A 17,265-nucleotide genomic window follows, 5' to 3' on the forward strand; every position below is an offset into this window, starting at 1 on the left:
CATAGGCGGGCATCTACAGCTCTGATTCAACCCTTACCCCGGGAACCTCCATATGCCACAGGTGCAGCATGCCCCAAAAAGACAAAAAAAAAAAGTTATAGAGATGTTCATTAATCATATAAATAGGTGTTCAACAACTTATGTCATTAAGGAATTGAGAATTAAAACAATGAGACACCGCTACACAAGAATGGCTAAAATCCAAAACACTGACAATATCAAATGCTGGACAGGATGCAGAGAAACACAAACTCATATACTGGCAGTGGGAATGATAGAGCCACTTTAGTGGCTGGCAGTTTTGTACAAAACTAAACATACTCTTACAATACAACCCAAGTAATCACCATCCTTGGTATTTATCCAAATGTTAAAATCTATGTCCACATGAGAACCTGAACATGGGAGTTTATGGCAACTATATTTGTAACTGTTAAAATTTGGGAGCATTCAAAAAGTCCTTTAGAAGGTGAATGGGGAGTTCCCTGATGGCTCAGTAGGTTAAGGATAGGGTGTTGTCACTGCTGTGGTGTGAGTTCAATCCCTGGCCCAGGAACTTCTGCATGCCACAGGTGTGCCTTCCCCCAAAAAAAGGTGAATGGATAAATAAACTGTGGTATATACAGACAATAGAGTATTATTCACTGCTAAAAATGAGTTATCCATGAAAAGACATGGAGGAATTTTAAGCACATATTACTAAATGAAATAAACCACTCTGAAAAGGCCACATACATATTGCATGATTCCAACACTGATTTTTCATTCTAATTATAAGACCTGATTTCCAGAAAAGGCAAAACTATGGAGAAAGTAAAAAAGATCAATGGTTGCCAGTGTTGCAGGGAGGCAGAACAGAGGATTTTGGGGGTGGCGAAAGTACTCTATGACACTACAATGGTGGATACATGTCATTATACATTTGTCCAAACCCACAGAATATATAACACCAAGTGTGAACTGTAATGTAAACTATGGACTCTGGATGGTAAAGCTGTGTCAATGTACCTAACTAGACATTTCTCCAAAGACACAGTGATGGCTAATAGGCAAATGAAAAGATATTCAAATCACTACTTCTTAGAGAAACGCAAACCAAAACTACAATGAGGTATATCACCTCATTTTTCAGGTCCATATGGCTATCCTCAAAAAGTCTACTAATAATAAATTCTGGAGAGGGTGTGGAAAAAAAGGAACTTCCCGCACTATTGGTAGACATGTAAATTTGTGCAGACATTATGGAGAAGAGTATAGAGGCTCCTCAGAAAACTAAAATAGAGTTGCCATATGATCCAGCAATCCCACTCCTGGACATATATCTAGAGAAAACCATAATTTGAAAAGGTATATGTCCCCCAATGTTCAGAGTAGCACTATTTACAATATCTGAGATGTAGAAGCAATCTAAATGTCCATTGACAGAGGAATGGATAAAGAAGATGTGGTATACATATACAAGTGACTACCACTCGGCCATAAAAAAAAGTGAAATAATGTCATCTGAAACAACACAGATGAACCTAGCGATTATCCTCTAAGTAAAGTCATTCAGAAAGAAACTTATTTACAAACTTACAAAACAGAAACAAACCCACAGACACAGAAAACAAACATATGGTTACCAAAGGGGAAAGAGAGTGGGGGAGGGATAAATTAAGAGTTTAGAATTAGCAGACACAAACTACTATATATAAAACAGATAAACAGCCAGGTCCTACTGTATGGTACAGGGATCTGTATTCAATATCCTGTAATACCTGTAATAAACCATAAGGGAAAATGAACATGAAAACAAATATCTGAATCACTTTGTTGTACAACAGAAACTAACTCAACATTGGAAATCAACTATACTTCAATAAATTTTTTTAATTAAAAAAAATGAAATTGGGAGTTCCCATCATGGTGCAGTGGTTAACGAATCCGATTAGGAACCATGAGGTTGCGGGTTCGGTCCCTGCCCTTGCTCAGTGGGTTAACGATCCGGCGTTGCCATGAGCTGTGGTGTAGGTTGCAGACGCGGCTCGGATCCCGCATTGCTGTGGCTCTGGCGTAGGCCGGTGGCTATAGCTCTGATTCGACCCCTAGCCTGGGAACCTCCATATGCCGCAGGAGCGGCCCAAGAAATAGCAACGACAATAACAACAACAACAAAAAGACAAAAAAGACCAAAAAAAAAAAAAAAATGAAATTTTGAAATTGTTTTGGAGTGAAAATTACATATCTCAATTAACATATCTGAGCCTCGTTCACCTGGTTGCTGTCTATATGTTTAGACTGTTTTTATTAAATGTAAATAAATTTAAATAATAAAAAGCAAAAAAAAGGTGTCAATGTAGGGTCATTAACTGTAACAAGTCTACTCTGGTGAAGGATGTTAATAATGGGGGAGGTTGTGCATGTGTGGCAGTAGGGGATATATGGGAAATTTCTCAATCTTCCTTTTAATTTTGCTGGAAACCTAAAATGACCCTAAAAATAAAGTTAGTTAATTTAAAAAAAAAAAAGAATCAAAATAAACATACAGATACACACACACACACATACACACTACACACTCTAATCCTATTTCTTATTTTGCAAACTCTCCACTTCATGCAATTCTTGCTTTTTTAAAAAAATGGTTAGGTTGTATTCATGGTCTTTGAAATAACAGATGTTTTACCACTATTAACTTAATACCCCAATGATAAGTATATCCAGTTACTTAAAGACATAAAATACTAGACAGAAACAAGTATTTTGATATTCCTTTTAGGGTGCTTGCTGATTCTGGGAATAAAGTTAATTTCGTCAAATTAAAAGAAAAAATGTTAGGTTGTCATTGATACTGTTCTGTATGACAAGTAATAACATCTTATTAAGGACTATGAAATCCTGAGAAAACCTAACCCTTTTTCTTTGTTTTTTGGGGTTTTTTTTTAGGGTGACTCTGTATATTCCAGGTTTCCTTCTTATATTTATCAGTTAAACTCTTGGAAGTGTAAGGAGCATAAAAATAAAAATTACTGTCCAATTATAAACGTGAGCATTTTTTCATAGGTTTGTAGTCCTGAAAAAATACGAATCCATTCTTCCCCAAATGAATCATATATTAGTCTATGAATGAAGTGATACTGAAATAACTTTATGATAAATTCATTTGTTAGAAGAAGATAATACATATATACTGAGCTGTGTGATTAGATTACAAAATTTTCTCTAGAAATACCTAGCGTAAACATAAAAGGAAATTACATTAAAATGAAAACTTTAACTAAATTTATAGTACATATCTTCTATGTTTTCTTCTTGGACTGAATAAAAATTAATTCTATACAAAATACATCTCAAAACCATTATTATCATCGGTAAACCTATTTTACTTCATCTATTTCATGTGAATCTGGGTATACAAATTCTGAGTATATAACTATATTTATGTATTTAACTACAGGATCAAAACTGAAGACCAAATATTGGCAAATTATAAGAATAATTTGAAGACTCATAAATCAACTTATCTATTTACAGTTCTGTTGTAAAATCAGTAATTATTTTTAATATGACCTCTGTGCTTTGATTTAAAATATTATGATCTTCCAGTTACGGTAGACTAAATTATAAGGACCAAGAGTCACAAGTAAGACACACTAAGAGGTAAACCTGGAATTCCCACTTAGTGTCTCCTAATCCCACTAGAGGTGATGAAAGGCTGAGTAATGCTTTTGGCAGCCTCATGGGCAACTGTGGAAAGTACAAAAAGTCAAAGTGAGATTTTTAGAAAAAGGGAGAGAGGAGGGGTTAAAAGGAGGCAATGACTTTTACTGAGTTTTGTGGTAGTTACACAAGTGCTTACTTCCCCACATCTCACTGAGCTGCACAGTAGTATTTTGTGCACTAATCTGGCATACACACACACACACACACATCAAAGTAAACAAGTAAAAATGATATTATAATTCTTTAAATGTTGGTCTATGTTTATGCTTTTAATTCACTTCAACAAACCTATCAAGGATCTTTTCCATTCTGGTCACTGAACTAAGTAAACGCTAGCATTACAACCTTAAATAAAAAAGACAGGAGTTACCATTGTGCCACAGGAGAAATGAATCTGACTAGTATCCATGAGGATGCGGGTTCGACCCCTGGCTTTGCTCAGTGGGTTGGGGATCCGGCATTGCCATGAGCTGTGGTGTAGATGGCAGACATGGCTCGGATCTCATATGGCTATGGCTGTGGCGTAGGCTAGCAGCTATAACTCTGATTCGAACCCTAGCCTGGGAACTTCTGTATGCCTCAGATGAGGCCCTAAAAAGCAGAAAAAAAAAAAAAAAAAAGGCATATCCCTGATTTCTTTAAGCTTCCAAACTTGAAAAAATACGGTACTGTGAACTCCACAGTTCAAAATTCAAGACTTCAGCATTTACACTGAAGCTACTAACTTAAAAAAGGAAGATAATGCCAGTTCTAAAGAGTAAGCAAAAACCTAATTTATAAATTTATTATTTAGTCCTCTATGGTCACACTTTTGGCTGTGACTTTTAAACATATTAAACAGACTGTAAACTCCTTGAGGTTAAAGGCCATGTTTTATTCATCTTTGAATCCTCTGTTCCCTAGAAAAGGTCTAGCTAAGAGATATAAGTAAACAGAGTGGATGCAGAAATAAATCAAGATACATAGAACATCTTCTTTAATGTACCCAGTGGTCTATTTGACTTTTTCTTTTTTTTAAAGATTGCTTAACTGATTTTAATAACACTACATAAAGCCCCTACACTTGATATAATTGTTATGCAAAATACATAGATGAATACTATCTTCTTTTAAAAATATAAAATAAGCAAGACATGAAAATAGGCAAGTTTCCATTAAATAAATGAAAAAAATTTTTTAAAGTTTTGCTTTCTATATCATTTGAAGAAGGGAAATTATCATTTTAAACAATATTTAAGTTTATTAAACAAATTTTTAAAAAGTATTATAAAATGTTTAACTTTCATCAGCTTCAAGGTTTATGTTACTCCCAAATTTAGCATATAACTGAACTTTCAAATCTGCTAACACTCACTGAATTGATTCCACTCTGGATTCTAAGGCATCAATTTGTTCTTGCAAATTTTTTTTTGCTTCTTCTAACAATTCTTGAGTTTCTTCTTTAGAGTGGCTAATGAAAACATCACCAATCCGGTAAGGTATCATTAAGTAGTCGTTATTGGCAAACATAATGTCCTCACAAGCATCTTCTAAATTTTGGAGTTGTTTTTTTACTTCTATTTCTTCCTTCAGCTCTGTGATTCTACTTGTATTCCATGCAAATCTGTTCACCTTTTGTTGATCTTCAAAAGTAACACTGACATATTCCTCAGTCACCTGCTTCCTGGTGGCTTCCATCTTTAAATTTTAAGGCCACACCCACAGCATATGGAAATTCCTGGGCCAGGGATTAAATTCAAGCTGTAGCTGCAACCTATACTGTAGTTGCAGCAATGCCAGATCCTTTAACCCATTGTACCAAGCGCAAGATTGAACCTGTGCCTTCACAGTGAACTAAGCTGTTGTAGTCAGTGTTTTAACTCACTGTGCCACAGAATGAACTCTACTTTTTAAATGTAAGCTACTTCAAGGTAGAGATAGTTCCTTAAATTTTATGGAAAAATATTATGTCATGCATAAACACAATGCTTAATAATTCCTTCATGATTATTAAAGATCCATTGTTCAACTTTTAATTTTTAATCTTAAGACTGATTCATGGTAATCAAATAGTAACTGAAATTTAGCATAGCAAGGATTTGTAATTTAGTCCATTTTTCATTTCATAGATGAGAGTTTAATGACTTGCCTAAACTCATAACCTAATACATAATACTTAAACAGCTCTGACCTACAAATTCTCTCTTCATATTTCAAGAAGAAACTTTAGTCTGAGATCACCTTATTTCCCTCCAAATCTATACTACTTGGTAGTTGCTTATGTAAAAAAAAAAATGAAAATAATTCATATTCAGTGTAAGAAAAGCTATGTGATTCTATTTTAAATTGGGGAAATATACATTATTTATGTGCAAAAATAAAGGTCTACAAAGTGTGGGTATTTAATACCAACAAATGGTTTCAAACAAGTCGATGCTATTGTCTAGGGACCAGTAATTCCAAGTTTTTTTTTAAAACCCATCTATTATTATAAAACATGGAAAATAATCTACTTTCACAATTATTTTCTACTTGCAATCAAAATGTTATAGTCTATCTACCACTCAATCAAAAAATGGGCAGAAGATCTAAAGAGACATTTCTCCAAAGAAGACAGACAGATGGCCAGAAAGCACATGAAAAGGTGTTCAAAATCAACAATTATTAGAGAAATGCAAATCAAAACTGCAATGAGGTGCCATCTCACAAGTCAGAATGGCCATCATCAAAAAGTCCATAACCAATCAATACTGGAGAGGGTGTGGAGAAAAGTGAACCCTCCTACACTGTCAGTGGGTATGTAAATTGGTACAACCACTCTGGAGAACAGTATAGAGATTCCTTAAAAAACTAAATACAGAACTACCATATGATCCAGAAGTCCCATTCTTGGTCATACATCTGCAGAAAACTATAATTAGAAAAGATATCTGCACCCCAACGTTCATTACAGAACTATGTACAATAGCCAAGACACGGAGGTAAACTGTATTTCCACCAACAGAGGAATGGATAAAGAAGATGTGGTACATATACACAATGGAAGATTATTCAGCCATAAAAACAATAAAATAATGTCATCTGCAGCAATATGGATAGACCTAGAGAATATTATACTAAGTGAAGTGAGACAAAAACAAATATATGACATCACTTATGTGTAGAATCTAATTTTAAAATGATACAAAAGAACTTATTTACAAAACATAAACACTTGTTTCAAAATCAAATTTATGGTTACCAAAGAGGAAACGTGGGAGGGAGAGATAAATTAAGAACTGGAGACTAACATATACACACTAACATACATAAAATATATAATTGACAAGGACCTACTGTACAGCACAGGGATATCTACTAAATATTCTGTAATACCCTCTAGGGGAAAAGAATCTGAAAAAGAATGGCTATATGTATATGTATAACTGTTTTACTTTGCTGTACACCTGAAGCTAACACAACATTAAGTCAAGTGTACTCCAATAGAATTTTTTTAAATAAATAAATTTATAGTCTACCTAACCTACAGATTTTACATTTGTTACTGTTATTGTTTTAACAGCATCATCAATTTGAGGTGATCTAGCCAAAGAACTGAGTCTCTGACTTATATTCAAAAGAAAAGTCAAATCAACAATACAATACATTAAACTAGACTCCGGGAATATGTGGTCACTTTCTAAAAGAAAAACTTGCATTACATTCACAAAGCAGAGACAGGTTTTAGGTTGGAAGATTTTTTTACAAGATAGGGCTGAGAACTGACAGTGAGGGCCTCAAGAGATCATATCACTAATTAATCTCTCTGATCCAAAGGTTTATTTTTTATACTGGGGTTTATTCACAGTTAAAAAATAATTCTGAAGGCAGATTTATTTCCAAGTAGTTATGTCTAGTCATGACTTAATATATCATTTATTCTTACCAAGAAACTACTTAAGAGATTTAAGATGATGGGTAAATGACATATAAGAGGTTTAGAAATTGTCACCCGTGGGTTTAATTATGGGCATATGAAAGAAAAGTATTTGATTATTAAAATATTATCTGAAAGTACAGATTATACAACTTCTTGGGCAATCTTTTAAATCAAATTCATTTAAATTAAAACTGAATAATGAGCCATTTAAAATGAAAAATTCTTGCATCAAAGAGATAATCTTCCTAGGGCTCAAATGTTTCTTAGAATTAAAGGCTGAATTCTAGCATTTCATTCTAGCCTTTCATTCATTTAAGAAACATATGAACATTTCATGAAGACAAGTTAATTATCAATTCAGAGAAAAATCTTGCTTTGCCCAAACATTTGTGACGTAAAAATTAAAATGAAAATAAGTGTATGAAATATTTTTACAATTAAAAAGTTCTAACCATTTTTATTTACTTTCTCATGTACTTTATTTAGCATCCAAGTTTCCTCAAGTTACATTATTTCACATTATTCTCCTATACATGACTATTTTACTGTTTTATATTTAGAAAAAAAATATGTTACTTTCTTGTTTATCAGAGGTAATACCTAGAGGGAATAAAGCTGAAAATTTCATAATCAAATTCATACTCTCTGATATAACTGAAACAATGTTTATATTACATTCTCCCCAAGTAACAGTTCTAAAGAAAAAAACAAACACAAGTAAGAGCCTTGAATGTCATCAGCAACAGAAAAAAAATACAGTCTTAGCTCAGTGACCCCCAGCTATGGTCACCCAAATTCACAGACGCTGAAGTCTCTTACATAAAATAGTGTATGCAGTACAAAGAATACTATATGCAAGACCCTCTGAGCGTTCTGTTCTGCTACTTTAAAGAGAACTAAACCCCCACCCAACTCTTTGGGGAAACTCAGAAGAGCAGGCATATTGCTGAAAATGCTAACAGTGAGGGAGGATAACACTCCCACTCCTGGCCTGTATATCATATGAGGGGAGACAAACAAGGCAAAGATAAAGTAAGGATATAAAGATAACATTCAGAGATATGGCTGAGGACTTTTAACCACAGAAAATGAATTCCCTTAGATACAGTGATGGGATTTTGAAGGGAAAGATGAGGTGGACAGATAAAGAAGAGGTAAGCAAATACAGAGAAAAGATGATAATATCATGTACATAATGGTTCCATAAAGTTGAGGAGAGCAGTGATTAAAGCTGGGCTTTTCCTGATGAGAATAATTATGAGGAGTACACTAAAATTAGTCTACCAAGCATTTGTATTAGTCTACTTAATGCTCGCTTCTTTTTTTTTTTTTTAATTCACCTCAATCTAGCTTCCTTGTCTACATTCCACTGAAACTACTACCACTACACTCATCAGTGACTTCCACATTACCAAACACAGTGAAAATCTTCTTTCACATAATCCAACCCTCACCAGCCTTAGGTGTGTCTGACCACTATCACCTTCCTTTCCTGGCTTTCCTCACACCACTTATTCCTGCATGTCCTCTTATATGGCCATGCTTATATGGCTGCTTTTCCCCACTCTCCTTTATTGTCTTCTCCTCTCACCTTAACGTGAACTTTCCTTCTCTTTATCTTCTTCCTAGGTAATAACCAACCAATATCATGACATTAAACACCATTATGTCACAGTGATCCCCAAATACCTCTCTCCTGCTCAAGCTTTTATTCTTAGTTTAAGTTATATTTATCCAACAACTTACTTCACTATTGGATAATAAACACTTCAAAATTAATGTCACTCTCAAATTGCTTCATTTCCATTCTCCCTTTACTATCACAATAATGTCAGTAGAATAAATAACTGAAAAAATAACCAAATTCACAAGGTAAACTATGTTTCTTCTTGATTTTAATGTGAGGAATTTAATCATCTTTATTTCACTCTTTTCTCTCTGTAGGCCAAATAAGGTTAAAATCCCACAATAATACTGATGAGTGTTTTGCTTGGTAAGCCAGAGTCACAATGAGCTACAGTCATTTGGTTTAATTATGTTCTTTTTTCTTTTTCTCTTCTTTTGTTTGGGAGCAATGTCCTATTTTTCTGGACCATTCTCTTTTAGTAGCAACAATTTATTTATTTTTTTCACATTTGTTAAGTTACTTTTTAAAAATTTTATTATATTTGATTTACAATGTTCTGTCAGTTGTTGCTGTACAGCAAAGTGATCAGTTACACATTTACTATTTTTTTCTTTCTTTATTACTCAAATGAATTTATCACATCCGTAGTTATATAATGATCATCACAATCCAATTTTATAGGAATCCATTCCATAAACCAAGCACATCCCCCCACCCCCCAAACTGTCTCTTCTGGAGACCATAAGTTTTTCAATGTCTGTGAGTCAGCATCCGTTCTGCAAAGAAGTTCAGTCTGTCCTTTTTTCAGATTCCACATGTCAGTGAAAGCATTTGATGTTGGTGTCTCATTGCATGACTGACTTCACTTAGCATGATAATTTCTAGGTCCATCCATGTTGCTAAAAATGCCAGTATTTCGTTCCTTTTAATGGCTGAGTCATATTCCACTGTGTATATGTGCCACCTCTTCTTGATCCCCTCCTCTGCTGATGGACATTTAGGTTGGTTCCTTGTCTTGACTATTGAAAATAGTGCTACAATGAACATCGGAGTACATGTGTCTTTGCGAGTCATGGTTTTCTCTGGATAGATGCCCAGGAGTTGGGATTGCTGGATCAAATGGTAGTTCTGTGTTTACTTTTCTGAGGAATCTCCATACTGTTTTCCACAGTGGTTGCACCAATTTACAATCCCACCAACAGTGGAATAGGGTTCCATTTTCTCCACACCTTCTCCAGCACTTAGTGTTTGTAGACTTTTGGATGATGGCCATTCTGGCTGGTGTAAGGTGGTACCTCATCGTGCTTTTGATTTGCATGTCTCTAATGATGAGTGATGCTGAACATCTTTTCATGTGTTTCTTGGCCATCTATATGTCTTCTCTGGAGAATTGTGTAGCTCTTTTGCCCATTTTTGCATGGGGTTGTTTGGTTTTTTTTTTTTTTTTGGTATGGAGCTGAGGAAGGTGTTTATAAATTTTGGAGATTAATCCCTTGTCAGTGGATCCACTTGCAAAGATTTTCTCCCATTCTGTGGGTTGTCTTTTTGTGTTGTTTAGGGTTTCCTTTGGTGTGCAGAAACTTTGAAGTTTGATTAGGTCCCATTTGTTTATTTTTGTTTTTACTGTCATTACTCTAAGAGGTGGAACTGAGAAGATGTTGCTGTCGTTTATGTCAGAGAGTGCTTAGCCTATGTTTTCCTCTAGGAGTTTGATAGTGTCTGGTCTTATTTCTTGGTCTTTAATCCATGTTGAGTTTATTTTTGCGTATGGTGTTAGGGAGTGTTCTCATTTCATTCTTTTCCCTGTGGCTGTCCAGTTTTCCCAGCACCACTTATTGAACAAGCTGTCCTTTCTCCGTTGTATATCCTTGCCTCCTTTGTCATAGATTAGTTGGCTATAAGTGCATGGGTTGAATTCTGGGCTTTCTATCCTGTTCCACTGATCTGTATTTCCGTCTTTGTGCCAGTACCATGCGGTTTTGATGACTGTTGCTTTGTAGCCCGGGAGCCTGATTCCTCCAGCTCCATTTTTCTTTTTCAGGATGGCTTTGGCTATTCTGGGTCTTTTGTGCTTCCAAACAAACTTTAAAATATTTTGTTCGAGTCCTGTGAAAAATGTCCTTGGTGGTTTGATAGGGATTGCATGGAATCTGTAGATTGCCTTAGGTAGTATGGTCATTTTGATAATATTAACTCTTCCAGTCCACGAGCACGGTATATCTTTCCATCCCTTTGCATCATCTTTGATTTCTTTCATCAGGGTCTTCTAGTTTTCAGAGTACAGGTCGTTTGTCTCTTTAGGTAGGTTTACTCCGAGGTATTTTATTCTTTTAGATGCGATGGCAAACGGGATTGCTTCCCTAATTTCCTTTTCTGCTCTTTCATTGTTAGTGTTCTATACACTAATGCCGTCAATTTCTGTGTATTAATTCTGAATCCTGCGCCTTTGCTAAATTCATGGATGAGCTCTAACAGTTTTCTGGTAGAGTCTTTAGGGTTCTCTAGGTATAGCATCATGTCATCTGCAAACAGGGATAGTTTTACTTCTTCCTTTCCAATTTGGATTCCGTTTATTTCTTTTACTTCTCTGATTGCCATGGCTAGGACTTCCAAAACTAGGTTGAACAGTAGTGGCAAGAGCAGACATCCTTGTCTTGTTCCTGATTTCAGCAGGAATTCCTTCAGCTTTTCATCATTGAGAATGATGTTCACTGTGGGTTTGTCATATACAGCCTTTATTATGTTGAGGTAGGTTCCCTCTATGCTGGCTTTCTGAAGGGTTTTTATCAGAAATGGGTGTTGGATTTTGTCAAAGGCTTCTTTTTTTTTTTTTTTTTTTTTTTTTTTTGCATCTATTGAGAGGATCATATGGTTTTTATTCTTCAGTTTGTTAATGTGGTGTATCACACTGATGGATTTGTGGATATGGAAGAACCCTTGTATCCCTGGGATAAATCCCACTTGATCATGATGTACAATCCTTTTAATGTATTGTTGGATGCGGTTTGCTAGTATGTTGCTGAGGATTTTTGCATCAATGTTCATCATTGACGTTGGCCTGCAGTTTTCTTTTTTTGTGGAATCTTTGTCTGGTTTTGGTACCAGGGTGATGGTGGCCTCATAAAATGAGTTTGGGGGTATCCCTTCCTCTGAAATATTTTGGAATAGTTTCAGAAGGAGCGGTGTTAGCTCTTCTGTAACAGTTTGATAGAATTTGCCTGTGAAGCCATCTGGTCCTGGACTTCTGTTTGTTGGAAGTTTTTTAAGCACCTTTTCAATTTCAGTACTTGTGATGGGTCCATTCATCTTTTCTATTTCATCTTGGTTTAGTCTTGGGAGATTGTACTTTTCTAAGAATTTGTCCATTGCTTCCAGGTTTTCCATTTCATTGGCATATAGTTGCATGTAGCAGTCTCTTATGATCCTTTGTATATCTCTGATGTCTGTTGTTACTTCTCCTTTTTCATTTCTCATTTTATTGATTTGAGTCCTCTCTCTTTTTTGCTTGATAAGTCTGGCTAGGGGGTTGTCAATTTTGTTGATCTTTTCAAAGAACCCGCTTTTCGTTTTATTGATCTTTTCTGTGGTTTTCTTTGCTTCTAGTTCATTGATTTCTGCTCTGATCTTTATGACTTCTTTCCTTCTACTAACTTTAGGTCTTGTCTGTTCTTCTCTCTCGAGCTGCTTTAGATGTAAAGTTAGCTTGTTTCCTGAGGTTGGCTTGTATTGCTATGATCTTTCTTCTTAGAACGGCTTTTGCTGCACCCCATAGGTTTTGGAGTGTCATATCTTTGTTGTCATTTGGTTCTGGGTATTTTTTAATTTCCTCTTTGATTTCTTCAGTGATCCATTGGTTGTTTAGTAGCATGTTGTTGAGTCTCCACCTGTTTGTGTTTTTTGCAGTTTTGTTCTTGTTGTTGATTTCCAGTGGTATAGCGTTGTGGTCGGAAAAGATGCTTGATATGATTTCCATTTTCTTACAGTTCCCGAGGTTTGATTTGTAGCCCAGGATGTGATCAGTCTTAGAGGATGTTCCATGTGCACTCGAGAAGAATGCATATTCTGTTGCTTTTGGACGGAATGTGCTATAAATATCTATTAAGTCCATCTGGTTTAATGCATCATTCAGGGCCTGTGTTTCCTTATTGATTTTCTGTCTGGTTGATCTGTCCATTGCTGTAAGTGGGGTGTTAAAGTCCCCCACTATGATTGTGTGTTATTGTGTTATTGTCAATTTGTCGTTTTAAGGTTGTAAGCAGTTGCCTTATGTATTGTGGTGATCCTGTGTTCGGTGCATAGATATTTAAAATTGTTATATCTTCTTCTTGGATTGATCCTTTGATCATTATGTAATGTCCTTCTTTGTCCCTTAAAATATTCTTCATTTTAAAGTCTATTTTGTCTGATCTGAGTATTGCTATTCCAGCTTTCTTTTGATTCCTGTTTGCGTGAAATATTTTCTTCCATCCTCTCACTTTCAATGTGTATGTGTCCCTAGAAGTGAAGTGGGTCTCTTGAAGACAGCGCATATATGGGTCTTGTTTTTGTATCCACTCAGCCAGTCTATGTCTTTTGGTTGGGGCGTTTAGTCCATTCACATTTAAGGTAATTATTGATACGTATGTTCTTATTGCCATTTTATTAACTGCTTTGGATTTGTTTTTGCTGCTCTTTCTTTCCTTCTTCTCTTGTTCTTTTCTGCCTAGAGAAGTTCCTTTAGTATTTGTTGTAAGGCTGGTTTAGTGTTGTTGAATTCTCTCAGCTTTTGCTTATCTGTGAAGGTTTTGATTTCTCCTTCAACTCTGAATGAGAGCCTTGCTGGGTAATCTTGGTTGGAGGTTTTTTCCTTTCATCATGTTAAGTATATCATGCCACTCCCATCTGGCCTGCAGAGTTTCTGATGAAAAATCTGCTGATAAACTTATTGGGGTTCCCTTGCATGTTATTTGTTTCTTTTCCCTAGCTGCTTTCAAGATTTTCTCTTTGTCTTTAATTTTCTTCGGTTTGATTAATATGTGTCTCAGGGTGTTCCTCCTCAGGTTTATTTTATATGGTACTCATTGTGCTTCCTGGATTTGACTGAGTGGTTCCTTCCCCATGTAAGGGAAGTTTTCCGCTATTATCTCTTGGAATATTTTTTCTGTCCCCTTCTCTCTTCTCCTTCTGGCACCCCTATAATATGGATGTTGTTGCGTTTCACGTTGTCCCAGAGTTCTCTGAGACTCTCTTCATTTGTCTTCAGTCTTTTTTCTCTTTTCTGTTGTGCATCCGTAATTTCCACTAATCTGTCCTCCACCTCGCTTATTCGTTTTTCTGCCTCATGTATTGTGCTATTTGCTGCTTCTAATAAATTTTTTTATTTCAGTTATTGTATTTTGCATCTCTTCTTGTTTAAGTTTTATATCTTGTATCTCTTTGGTCAGTGTTTCTTGTAAGGTATCCATCTTTGCCTCCAGTTTATTTCCAATGTCTTGCAACATCTTCAGAATCAACAATTTAAAGTCCTTTTCCTGGAGGCTGAGAATCTCCTCATTGCTTAGCTGATTTTCTGGGGTTTTTCCTTTCTCCCTCATCTGAATTATAGTTCTCTGTCTTTTCATTTTCATAGGTTTTTAGTGTGGGGACCTTTTTACAGACAATAGGAGTGTAGCCTCTCTTACTTCTGGTGTCTGTCCCCCTGTGGCTGAAGTCAGTATGGGGGGGCTTGCTGTAGGCCTCCTGATGGGAGGGGCTGATGCCTGCCCTCTGGTAGGTGGAGCCGATTCTAATCCCTCTGTTGGATGGGGCTTAGTCTCTGGATTAGAGGCAGCTGTGTGCCTGAGGGGTCTTTAGGTAGCCTGTTTACTGAGGGGTGGTGCTGTGATCCCACTTGGGTTGTTGTTTGCCCTGGGGCTTCTCAGCAGATGACTGATGGGTGGGGCCAGGTTTTCCCAAAATGGCCACCTCCAGAGAAAGACATGGCTGCTGAATATTCCCAAGAACTTTGCTTTCTGTGTCCTTCCCTCACAACAAGCCATGTTCACCCCTGTTTTTCCAAGAGATCCTCCAAGAACTGCAGTCAGGTTTGACCCAGATTCCTATGGAGACTTTGCTTTGCCCTGGGACCCAGTGCACATGAAAGTCTGTGTGTGCCTTTTAAGAATGGGATCTCGTGTTTCCCCCAGTCCCATGGAGCTCCTGTGCACAAGCCCCACTGGCCTTCAATGCCAGATGCTCCAGGGGCTCTTTCTCCCAGTGCCAGATCCCCACACGTGAGAGTTTGATGTGGGGTTCAGAACTTTCACTCCTGTAGGTGAGTCTCTGTGAACCAGTTAGTTTCCAGTCTGTGGAGCTTCCCGCCAGGGAGGTATGGGGTTATTTATATCATGAAATCGCCCCTCCTACCTCTTGATGTGGCCTCTTCTTTTTCTTCTGGAGTAGGATATATTTTTTAAGGTTTCCGGTCCATTTGGGTGAAGATTGCTCAGCCTTTAGTTGTGAATTTTGTTGTTTTTAGGAGAGAAGTTGAGCTCCAGTCCTTCTATTCCGCCATCTTAATTCCATCTCCCAGTAGCAGCAATTTAGAGGGTTATGGAATCCAGAGGCAGACTGTCTGGATGCTATGCTCAGCTTTACCTTTTATCAGTTATATGACTTGCCTCTGTTTCTTCATCTATGAAATGGGGTGATAATAACTATTTACTTTACAGGGCTGTTGTGAAGATGAGTTATTATACATATAGCTTATAAAATTGGGATCTGATACATAGTAAGTGCTCACAATGTTTATTACTCTTATTTTACTATTATTTTCTTTGACACTTACATGCCAATAAACAAAGAAACCCAGCTTAGGCTATCACTCATTTTAGTTGTTTTCAAATGAACATCATTTTCATTATTAACACTACTTTCATCTCGCTCATATCTATAATTCTTGGGGGAAAAAATCATTAACTTGTTTTTTTGGTTTTTTTTTTTTTTTTTGGCTTTTTATCACCACACCTATGGCGTATGGAAGTTTCCAGGCTAGCAGTATAATCAGAGCTGCATTTGCCAGCCTATAACACAGACACAGCAACATGGGATCCAAGCCACATCTGCAACCTACATCACAGCTCAAAGCAATGTCAGATCCTCATCCTACCAAGTAAGGCCAGGGATCAAACCCACGTCCTCATGGATACTAGTTAGGTTCTTAACCCACTGAGCCACGACAGGAACTACTGTAAGTAACTTGTTCTTTTAAAAGGAACAGACTATTTTGAGGAACAACAAACATTAAATAAAACCACTTAAGCCAAAATTTATAAATCAAACTTATCTTGTTTCAAAACAATGAGAAAAGCAGGTAACTTTTTATAAATTTTCAAACCTCACTTTGAGCAAAAGAATTCTTTAGGGAGTTACTTATTAAAACAAAATAAATTAGTTCCAATGAAGAAAAAAAAGTAAAGTTACACAACTGGATTCCAACATATTCTGTTATGACATCCATCTATTCTAATTTCAAAGGAAGTTTTAAATACTGTCTCCACAAAATTAAATAACTGAAAATTTTTTTCAAACATGGACTGATTAATCTCAAGTCTGATTTATAAAAATTAGAAAAATCAATTTGAACAATATAAAGTCAGTCCCCCCATTTTATTTATTTTGATTTCTGCGCAAAACAAAAAGCCCTCAGGTTTTAACCTTATATTCTTATTAGAATCATGCAAATTTAAAACATTCATAATAAACTGAACTAAAAATAGAAAACACAGCATAGCCTTCAAAACATAAACTTATCTTTTACTGAGTAGGGTCCAAAGAACATATTAGCAATGCTAGGCTCAGGTACCATTTTAAAATAGTTTTGGCACAACAATTGGAAAAAATTGAAGCCCAGAACTGACTGTGTCATATATGGTGCCAATAAGCTTTTATTATGCCTAAGTGCACAGATGATAATCAGATGGATTATTTTAATAAGAATTCCATAAAATAAAAACCAAAATAGGTTCTTTTAAGGTTTTATGAAATTTTACTAGCTTTAAAAATGTTACATTAGTGG

General features: G+C 36.0%; 1 long non-coding RNA gene and 1 pseudogene across 7 annotated transcripts in view; both read right to left on the reverse strand.

The window, feature by feature from the left end:
• Positions 1-17,265, reverse strand: part of LOC106504732 (uncharacterized) — an 832,408-nt gene that overhangs the window by 686,887 nt on the left and 128,256 nt on the right. The gene's annotated exons all lie outside the window — the stretch shown is intronic.
• Positions 4,981-5,382, reverse strand: LOC100523625 (prefoldin subunit 4 pseudogene; annotated as a pseudogene).

The sequence above is a fragment of the Sus scrofa genome, chromosome 8, assembly GCF_054392235.1.
Source record: "Sus scrofa isolate SSC_HxYL_T2T_F1_AM1 chromosome 8, Sscrofa_HxYL_maternal_Yorkshire_Landrace_v2.0, whole genome shotgun sequence".
Classification (NCBI taxonomy): Eukaryota; Metazoa; Chordata; class Mammalia; order Artiodactyla; family Suidae; genus Sus; species Sus scrofa.